We start from the raw sequence: 9,404 nt of genomic DNA on the forward strand, positions 1-9,404 counted from the left end.
ATCTAACTATCTTGTTATTTTGTTAGCAAGTTCCTATCAGTGAGTTAAAAAGGAAAACAGGCCCATTAAGAAAAATTAGGTCAAACAGAACAAGAATAAATCAAAGAAAACTCACACATGGAAGATAGATGGGGAAAATAAGTTGGGGAAAATTTGGTTTCAGTACCAACTGTCTTAAACACGTCACAGGCTGGTCTCTGGGATCATTTTGTCATCATTGACATACAATAAAGACCTGAAGTCATTAAAAGAATAACTATGTTTAGAATCAGTGTGTCAATTTTAATAACACAGCACTTACATTAAAAGTAAAACTAAAAAAACGTTTTAAATGTAATGCCTAGAAAGAAGAATAGTCAGGATTATGAAGAATGTTGATAACTAGAAGACTCAGTCTGCAAGTATACCCTATAAAGACAGTTTTATTGTCACTTCCTTCTGTACTCAAATTATCTTTCCCCTTGGGAGTAATGAGGCAACCTCATATGGAGGCTGGAGAAGCTGCTAAGAGTGTTATTGTCAATTTTATTCAAAAGTGGAGGACATAACAGCCTTAAGAGTAAATTAAAAGGCAAAGATATGAGAATGTTATCAATTCTGACTGAGGCCTAGGGTTGCCCTTCTGAACGAATATCTGTTTTCGGCTGCAGCTTCCTCAGAGTGGCATCTAAGCCTTTTGGCATTTGTGCCTCAAAGGAAAAATGGTGAGCAGAATCTCAGCAGGCATTAAATTCTGAATAAATGTTTATTAAAGGAATCAAAGAAAAGGCCTGAGTCATTATTATCTAGATCAGAGAGCCCATGAGGCAGCCACCCCATCACCTTAGGATGAGGTAAAATCCACTAATCTTACCTTGTTCTATTTCACTTTCATATTTATTAGGAACGACATTATTACAATTCATGTTAGTTTTCTTTCAGTATTGAGTAGAGAAGATTTAAGTAATTTCATCATATGAGCAAATCATGATGTGAATACTGAGAAAGTAGCCACAGATATGAACCCTGAGAAGAATTTATCTGTTAAGATGGACTCTCCATGGTCAACCAGAAGCCCAACTTTTATGAATAATAAGAGTCTAGCAGTGATTCGCTGGCAGGGGTTCCACCCATACACCAGGAAGAACCTCAGCCTGAACTCTCAGCTTCCTGCAATACGCCTCACTTGTTTACAATGTTTGAGTCAACCATTGCAGGAAAGCACTCATTTTGTTTTTATACCAACAGACTGAAGCCTTCTGTGTCCAATCAGAACTGCAAAATTGAGAAACTTCATTTACATAAAATGAAACTAATTGAGAACCTGGGCAGGAACTTCTGCTACAAAAGATGACCTCCCTAATGTAGGTTGTTACCTGAATCTGTGTCTCCTGGGCTGTGTGTCCTTTTTAACCAAATAAATGCCTTTTGTTCTGTATTATAGTCTAAAATTATTTTTGGTTTACACAATATCTTTACTAGTGTTTAGACTCAGAATGGAATATATCCTTAATCTTGTCACCAAGCTTGGATTGACGAGTTGCAGCATCCCAAATACATGTTAAGGACTCCAAGGTCTTGTCCAGTCTCGGATGGTAAATAGTAATTGATTAAGTGGTAATATTGACATGACTGCGGATGGAGAGTTACAGCATGTACCTGCTTTCTCTGTTGCAAAAACAAGGAAATAATGGCCGCGCTCACCTCTACACTAGTCATCCCATGAAGTTTGTTGGGACAGGCACCACACCTCAGTGAGAAGTGAGGCAAAAACCTGAAGTCCATCTGGAAGAGGGTATAGATGAAGACAACATAGCTAAAATTTATTGCGTGTAAAAGGTAATAAGGGTTTGAAATCATGGCCACTTTGGGTCCAGAGTTATGTTAATCAAAGGCGGAGCAATTATGGGCTGGTGATCTCAAGTACCTCAGTTTAAATATCTGAGATACTGTCATTAGAGATTAGACTTACTGTTGTGCCCCTCTTTCCATATTAAAATTAATTACAGGCCACAGGATGCCAGATTTTACGTTCAACACCAAAAAGAAATTGTATAATATACCTACTCAAAAATGTAATATTCTATTCTAGGTGGAGTGATCTTAGAATCACTGAAGGTACTAAAACTTTATCCAGATGATCAATTGTCAGGAATGCTTTAGAGAAAATTTTGAAGTGAATATATATCAGAATAACACCAAAGTTGCACAACACCAGACCCAACAAGGATTAAAATGAATTTAAAATATAATGTCTTGGGTAAGTCTTGCTCTCTCCAGTGTACCAGGGATTCTAGAGCCTACAATTTCTCAAACCCAGTTAGAGTTCCAGCTTTACACCTTCTGCTTCGTGTCTGAAGCTACTGCACAACGTGACCTTGGATTTGGCTTTAGCATTCCCCGGAACCCTGAGAGTCTACGACCCTCCAAGGATAGACCTTTAAGTCATCCACTTACTACACTCTTTAGTTTCCCCCTTTACTTTCATGATAGCTGATGCTGAGAGGAGGAGGATGATGATGGCAGCTAAGTATCTTTTATCATTAGCTTCATTTCAGAGGTGAGAACACTAAGTCTCAAAGAGGTTCTTAGACTTGCTCAAAGTTATACAGCCCTGAGACACAAGTCTGTGAAATCCCCAACTTTGAGCTTCTAACCACTGCACTATCATCTTCCACAACACACGACTATGATTTCCTCATTTCTTCTTTCTCTCCTACTAAAAAGAACAAAATACCAACAGAGAATTAAATGTATCAGTTACTTTCAAGCTTATGAATTTGTGTATATGTTTCATGTCACTAAGAAAACAAATTCCTTCAGGTCAGAATCCAATGTCTACTTATATGCTGTTAAAGTGCCTAACATTAGAACAATCAATATGTGGCAAGTACCCTCCATGATTCCTATAAATAACCCAAATTTTCAAAGTCTAGGTAGGCACATTTCTACTACACGAGGCATTTCAAACTAAAGTATCTGTAAATCTTAGTGACATGACGACCTCTGTCCATGTGGCACAAAGCATCCATGTCACTCAGTGCTGTGTTCAGTGTTGCCATGAACTGCATGCCCTTTGATGTTGCTATGCAAATGCCTTAGCAGTGATAAAACAAGTGCACATAAATCGTTTCATAACCTATTCTTTTATACCATGGGAAAAGTAACAGAAATAATTAATTACTGAGAAATATACTGCAGCCTGTACTTCTAAAGAGAATAGAGGAAGTTAGTTTTTGTGGTGACAGAGTTGACATGTTTTCACTAGGAAATCACTGTAAGGCAAACATCCCATAACTTTGGAAGTGACACTGCCGAGATTCATGAAAAACCTCCTTTAAGACAGGAAATGAGAAGCCAACATGGAGAATGGAATCCAGGGAGCAACTGGAGTGTGTCCTTTATGGCTCTTGATCATTTCCTCAAAAGAAACAGTCAAGGCAGAGTAAAAATGTGTGTGTGGTAATTTAAACAATGCAGTTCTGGCTTCTGTCCCTGGTAAAATATACTGGTTCTAATTGAGTGTATATATTGATCTAATTAGTGGTTTCTTTCATTCTTTTACTACGATAATTGTTCCCAGAGTTGGGGAAAAAATTCTATAACTTTCTGTATTTTATTACTGTACTTCTTTTAGAGACTTTTTCTTATAAAATCTAAAATAGATCCATTATTCAATGGCAATTCTACAACTGTTCTTCACCATGATTCTAATAACACCAATTTCAATATATTTCATTGGGAGGTTTTTTTTAAAGCAATGAACTACATATATGGTGCCACAAAAAAAACCAAGACATGAGATTTCAAATTAAATGGATTTTTTTCTATTAGAAATATATTTTTCAAGAAAGACTCAAATTAGTCAAATGGCATTTTCCTCCCAGTGTGACCCAGTTTGTAACTTAAGAGTCAAAAACAATTTCTGAGAAATCTTACAAAAATAGTTTGTATTTTGAATAACAAAGTCTGTCCATGCAGTTTACTTGGTATCAGTAAAATGATAGTGCATTTATGTAACCATGCAACTCCATTGTAATATTCTACCTCAGGTTAATTAACTGCCTTAATTACTAATATTAAATTATGTCATAGTTCAGTAAATAGCACTCTATCAATCAGAATAGTGTCTCTCAGAAAACTATGATATAAAAGCTTAAATATAGCATTAACTATCCTATCTCCAAATTAAATTCTTATATATTTTTTTATTTCTTATACTTACATAAAATCTAGGTTTTTATAATTACATACAATTTATGTTGATGGAATATAATAAAGATGGTTCACCTCTAACCAGAATAGCTTCAATACTTATAAACATAATATTTCTTAATTTCACCATGAACACACCATGTAATGGACAAATTATCCTGCCTTAGCCTTTAAATAGCCCTCAGTGATTAAAGGATGCCACAGGAATAAGAATGTGGGCTGTAGAAACATAATGCATAGTCTTACTCTCCAGATTTACTGAACAAGGCAAAGCTATGCACAAGTGTCAAAGGAATGATTTAGCAAAATTCTCCATTAGTCATATATTCTATGAGGTCACAATAACATCTATTTAAAAGCTTAAATGTATATCTTTGTATTTCAATGAAACACAAAAGTTAGAACAGACTGCCTTAAACACAAAACTCTGAAAGTAATGCCCATATGTTACATTTCTGGATAAAGAGGAAATAGAAATCACTGAAATTAGTTAATAGATTAGCCAGTTAAGCCTTTAGAAAGTTTCAACTAGCCTTTTCCTCTAACTCCAAAACTGGCCCAGAAAACTTATTACAAATATTTATTTATTATAAATATATCTTGAAATAGCAGAGTAGTTATGAGCTATTATGAAGTAGTTTCATGTAGAAGCAGAGACGTTGTTAGGTATCTGCACACATCTCACCCCAACCATATAACAACGCAGCAACAGTATCAGCAGAAAGCAAGATTCTAATTTCACCAGCTAGTAAACTCAGCAAAACTAAGAAGCCAAAAGTGCTTCCAGCAGCAGGAGGAAACAGAACACTGGTTTAAATGAGCCAAGGGAACTAATGGTCATTAATGAAAAGATAAAGGGCAGATATAACATATGATGGTCATTAAAACCACAATGCCATACCAAGGTACTGCTTCAACACTAAGAATACATTTAATGACAAGAGGAGACAAAATTAACAGAAGAGAGGGTAAGGAAGGGTGGGGCTATCTTCCCTCAAGTAATCACAGCTGTTGCTATCCCCTCTAGAGAAAAAGGAAAGAAAATCACCTCTGGCTGGTATCTGCCAGCTACAGCTTGATAAACCCCCCACAAAACACACAAGCACAGCAATCTCGTATTTCATAAATGAGGGGGGTGTGTGTGTTCATATATGTATACATCACATGATTGAGGGAGGAAAAGACGTTTGTGAAGCACAAAAAACTGCAGACGAGTGTTGCTCAAGGTCATTCCCTTCTTGAAAAAGAAAGGGGGGAAATGACTATGAGAAATGCTCTATGGATAGGAGTCAAGTGACAACTTCTTTTCACCTGCATCTATGCTCACATCTGTTCCTATGGATGTCCTGGCTTTATTATTCTGTCCCTCTTAATAGTGACATAAGAGGGCTCATGAGGGAGGAAGATTTTGCTAGGAAATTTCCTATCAATAACTGACAGTTTTAACCCACTAATGAGCCAGACCACCTCTGAGTACAATGCTTGACAAACACTGTGGATTCAGTAACAAACTGTTTGGCACACCTCTGTGTCTCCATGCGGGGGAGAAGAACAGGGTCAGAAATGGCCATTTGTTGAAGGAACTTCTATACATGAAACTCAATTCTAGCAGATCTTTTTTGGTAAGGGCATTTCACCTAACCCCCTGAAAACCAGGGTACCAGGACAAGACTTACACTGCAAAAACACTAAATCTTTGCTGAGAAAAGGCCAAAAAAGGAAGAAAAGAGAAAAGGAAGTGAGGTGAGGAGGGAGACAGGGAAAACATTATTTTCCCAACTACTTACATTCTCCACCAGCACTCCTTGTTTCTTGGGCACTCTCTGAACAGGTATGCCCTATTTGTTAACAAATATTACCCATGGTATAGTTTTTGTTGTGATAATTATCCGGATAAATTTGGGGGACAAAGATGTGTCCTTGTCAGATTTTTACCATGCACAGGTCAGATTTTTTGTCTAGGATTTTCTGAGTGATGGGAGAAATATCAGTCAATTCATTAAAAGAGAAAAAAAATAAAATAAAATTATCACCTAGTTTTTTCCTAATCCCCAGCTATTTTAATTTCGTGCAAGCAGTAGTGCCCTTTCCTTTTTGAAGCTTCAGAAGGTAGAGTGGGGACCTGATTTTCTGTTAAAGCTGAGTTACCCTGTATATCCGTTTTGGGGTTGTCCCTAGACAACTCAAAGACAGTGCAAATCTGTCTTTAGAGTAACCCTATCTTTTTAATGTTTACTAGGCACTGGGTGAAGGAGGTGGTGTGGTTGTCTTTTCACTGGCATTCCAACTGAGGGTAAAGGCGAAGTATAAATGAGCTGGTTGAATCCAGGAGAGCACGAGGAAAGAGAAGAAAGGGACAGATGGAAATCTAGGAAAAGCGCACATAGTTTCAGGTTTTGAATCCTGAGAAATCCTACAATATTTGAATATCAACAGCTTTGGGCCGCAAGCTTTCCTTTTACGTTCTTGAATACTTATTTATAAGTGTCGGGGGAAGCTGCAAGCCCAGAACATTACTGATCTCCATGCATTTCCCTTTACCTCCTTCCCCGAATAACCAGGGGGCCACCTCAGCCACCACGCGCCGGTGGTCTGCCAGGGGGCCCGCTGAGCTCCGCCAGCCCCGCCCCAACAAAGTGTCAACGAGGGCCTGGCAGCTGCAGTGGAGAAGCCCAGCCCCCAAGCCCGCTGCAAACATGGCCTTGTAGCACCACCAGCCTGCGAGGGCTGCAGTAGCAGCCAAAACCAGACTCCAGAGGAGTCAGGCACACCAAGGAGAGCAGCAAGATAGTGGCCAGCTTGCAGTTTGCAAATGCCATCATACTGATATCTATTGAAACACAGCGAGAGGAGAAAAAGCAGGCAGCGCCCTTACACTTCGCTAAGCAGATTCAGCAGAGAGAAACCCTGGGAGCAGTCCCAGCCAGTATCCTAAGAGCAGGGCGTCCTGTGCTGGGCCTGGCCAAACCCTCCCCTGGGTGCAGCCATCAGGCAGCTCTGGATGGCGGGAGACAAGCGAGCACTCCTCAGCTGAATTATTCAGACCACCTTCACTATGGAATAAAACATTGATGAGACCACTTTGGAAGTGCTCTCTCTTGTTAACCCTAATGCCCTCCAGAAAGGAGTGAAATTTTCTGTAGGGGACATAGAGGTGATTGGAAAAAGAAATGAGAAATAAGGTGTGACAGTGAGGGGCTTTGGAAGTTCACAAAATTTGTTCTGCCTCAGCCTGCCATGGGAATCTCCATTTTAACATGAGACCGAATATGTTAATTTGGCAGTCACAAATCCACCTCCTCCTTATAGATCAAGAATTTTCAAAAATACATATTATTAAAAAAAAAACACAACACTGCACACAAGCCCCTCTCCACCACTGAAACAACACAGCTGGGGAGGGTGCTTGGGTGTTGGTTATGGCTTTAGTCTGGGTCCTCTAGATATACAAACACTTCTTTAGTGGATCTATTTTGCTACATAAAAGCAGTCAAACCCATATCTCAACACACACACACACACACACACACACCCATGACAATGAGTTCCATTCCATGCAAAGCAAGTTAAAAAAAAAACTCCATTTGGGAATGAAGTCTCCAGATGTGCAATTTACAACTACTAAAGAATCTGGCAAGCTCAGCTACAATAAGGAAAAGAAAACAACCTGGCATCACAGGTAGAGAAGGGTCAAAAACGATCCTTGCCTGAAATGATGGGTGGAAACCAAACACCCTCTTGCACGCCACAATCTGGGGAGGGTTGGATACCAAATGGTCCATGACAACCATAACCTGAAGGAAATACGGGATTTTAATCTCTGGCATCTTTAGATAGGTTCAACATGCCTCACTTTCCAAAAGCATCAGTTAGGGTGGAGCGTATCCATATTCCCTTAGCTTTCACTGCTAGATTAAGTGCTCAGGTATAGATTTATATTCCACCTACTAGAATTATATTGCAACATCACAGAACGCCCTTGGATACTTAGCTCTTAATGATTTTCTACACATTAATAAGTAAAGTCGCCTGCAATGCAGATAAGACACTAGAAACAAGATCATAAGGAAACTGGGTGAGGCGGGTACTCGTTTGCTTGTTACCTGGTGCCTCTGAAGGAAAAGACGGTCGTAGGAGGACTTTCTGCCCGCAGGTACAATCCCGGCAAGGTGGCTCCAGGTGGCTTTCACAGTCTTAAGCGGGTCTGGCTCCTCACTTCGCTGCCCTTTGCCATAGCTCAGCACCTGCATCCTAGGGAGTCCGAGAGGCGGCTTCTGCCACTGCCGCCGCTTCCTGCAGGTCGCGTTGGGTGGGGAATCCGTGGAGATCGCCCCATGAAACCCGCGTTTCTGCGCCCGGGGAGCGGGCAGAGACAGGGCGGCCGCACGCGCACACTCAAGCACACACACACACTCGCACCAAGGCGCGCGCGCACTCGCATTCACATTCACACTTGCACACGCACATCCAGCACAACACGGGGAGGGGGCAACAAGGAGGGGACGGGTCCTTCTCACGATCGGCTGGGATGCCCACCGGACCACGGGCAGCAGACGAAGTGGTCTGGCATCGCCGGTAGATCACGTTTCTTTCAAGTTCTCCTCCGACCCAAATTGAAGTAATTCAAAGAGCTGGTGACATTTCGATGGGGAGGAAAGAGCCTCCGAGGAAAGGCTGAGGAAGAGTCAGGGATTTTGTTAAGCAGTTTTGAAAGCAATCCTTTTCACCTTGTTTGTGCAGAAACCAGCACAAGCTCGAAAGTCTGAACTTTTGGCCTCAAACGATGTGCACCGAAATGTAAATATCCTTCTCGCCAAGACAGGAAGGTCTGGATGCACCGAAACAAGACGGCTGCAGGACCCTCTGCTGACCTTGTAATGTACCTGAAAGCAGGTTAATGTTGGCGCTGTCCAAGCCTGTGGGTAAAGTGATCCACACGCATGGGTTTACAGCCAGGCAGCGGCTCCGAATCCAGCCGGGAACAGGGGTTTGAGCGTCCTCCGCCCTCTTCCAGAACCTATGCACGGAGGGGCACCGCCGAGTTAACACATTTGCTTCTGGGCAGTTGGATAAAAGACAGTCAAACGCACCAGATAGGTGTGCGTGTACACGCACACACACACACAAGCAGATTGCTGGAGAGCAGCTTATTTTAAAAATGCCAAGAAGACTGTGAAATGAAGAAGAGATCTCCAGAATTGTTCCGGTAA

The 9,404-nt window shown here is 40.8% G+C and overlaps 1 pseudogene; it reads right to left on the minus strand.

Moving 5' to 3' along the window:
• The window catches only part of LOC119046204 (40S ribosomal protein S3a-like), a 37,675-nt pseudogene extending 30,783 nt beyond the window's left edge, over positions 1 to 6,892 (minus strand).
• Between the last annotated feature and the right edge of the window lie 2,512 nt (positions 6,893 to 9,404).

This window comes from Artibeus jamaicensis, unplaced genomic scaffold (assembly GCF_021234435.1).
Source record: "Artibeus jamaicensis isolate MK-2021 breed Jamaican fruit bat unplaced genomic scaffold, CSHL_Jam_final scaffold_286, whole genome shotgun sequence".
NCBI lineage: Eukaryota > Metazoa > Chordata > Mammalia > Chiroptera > Phyllostomidae > Artibeus > Artibeus jamaicensis.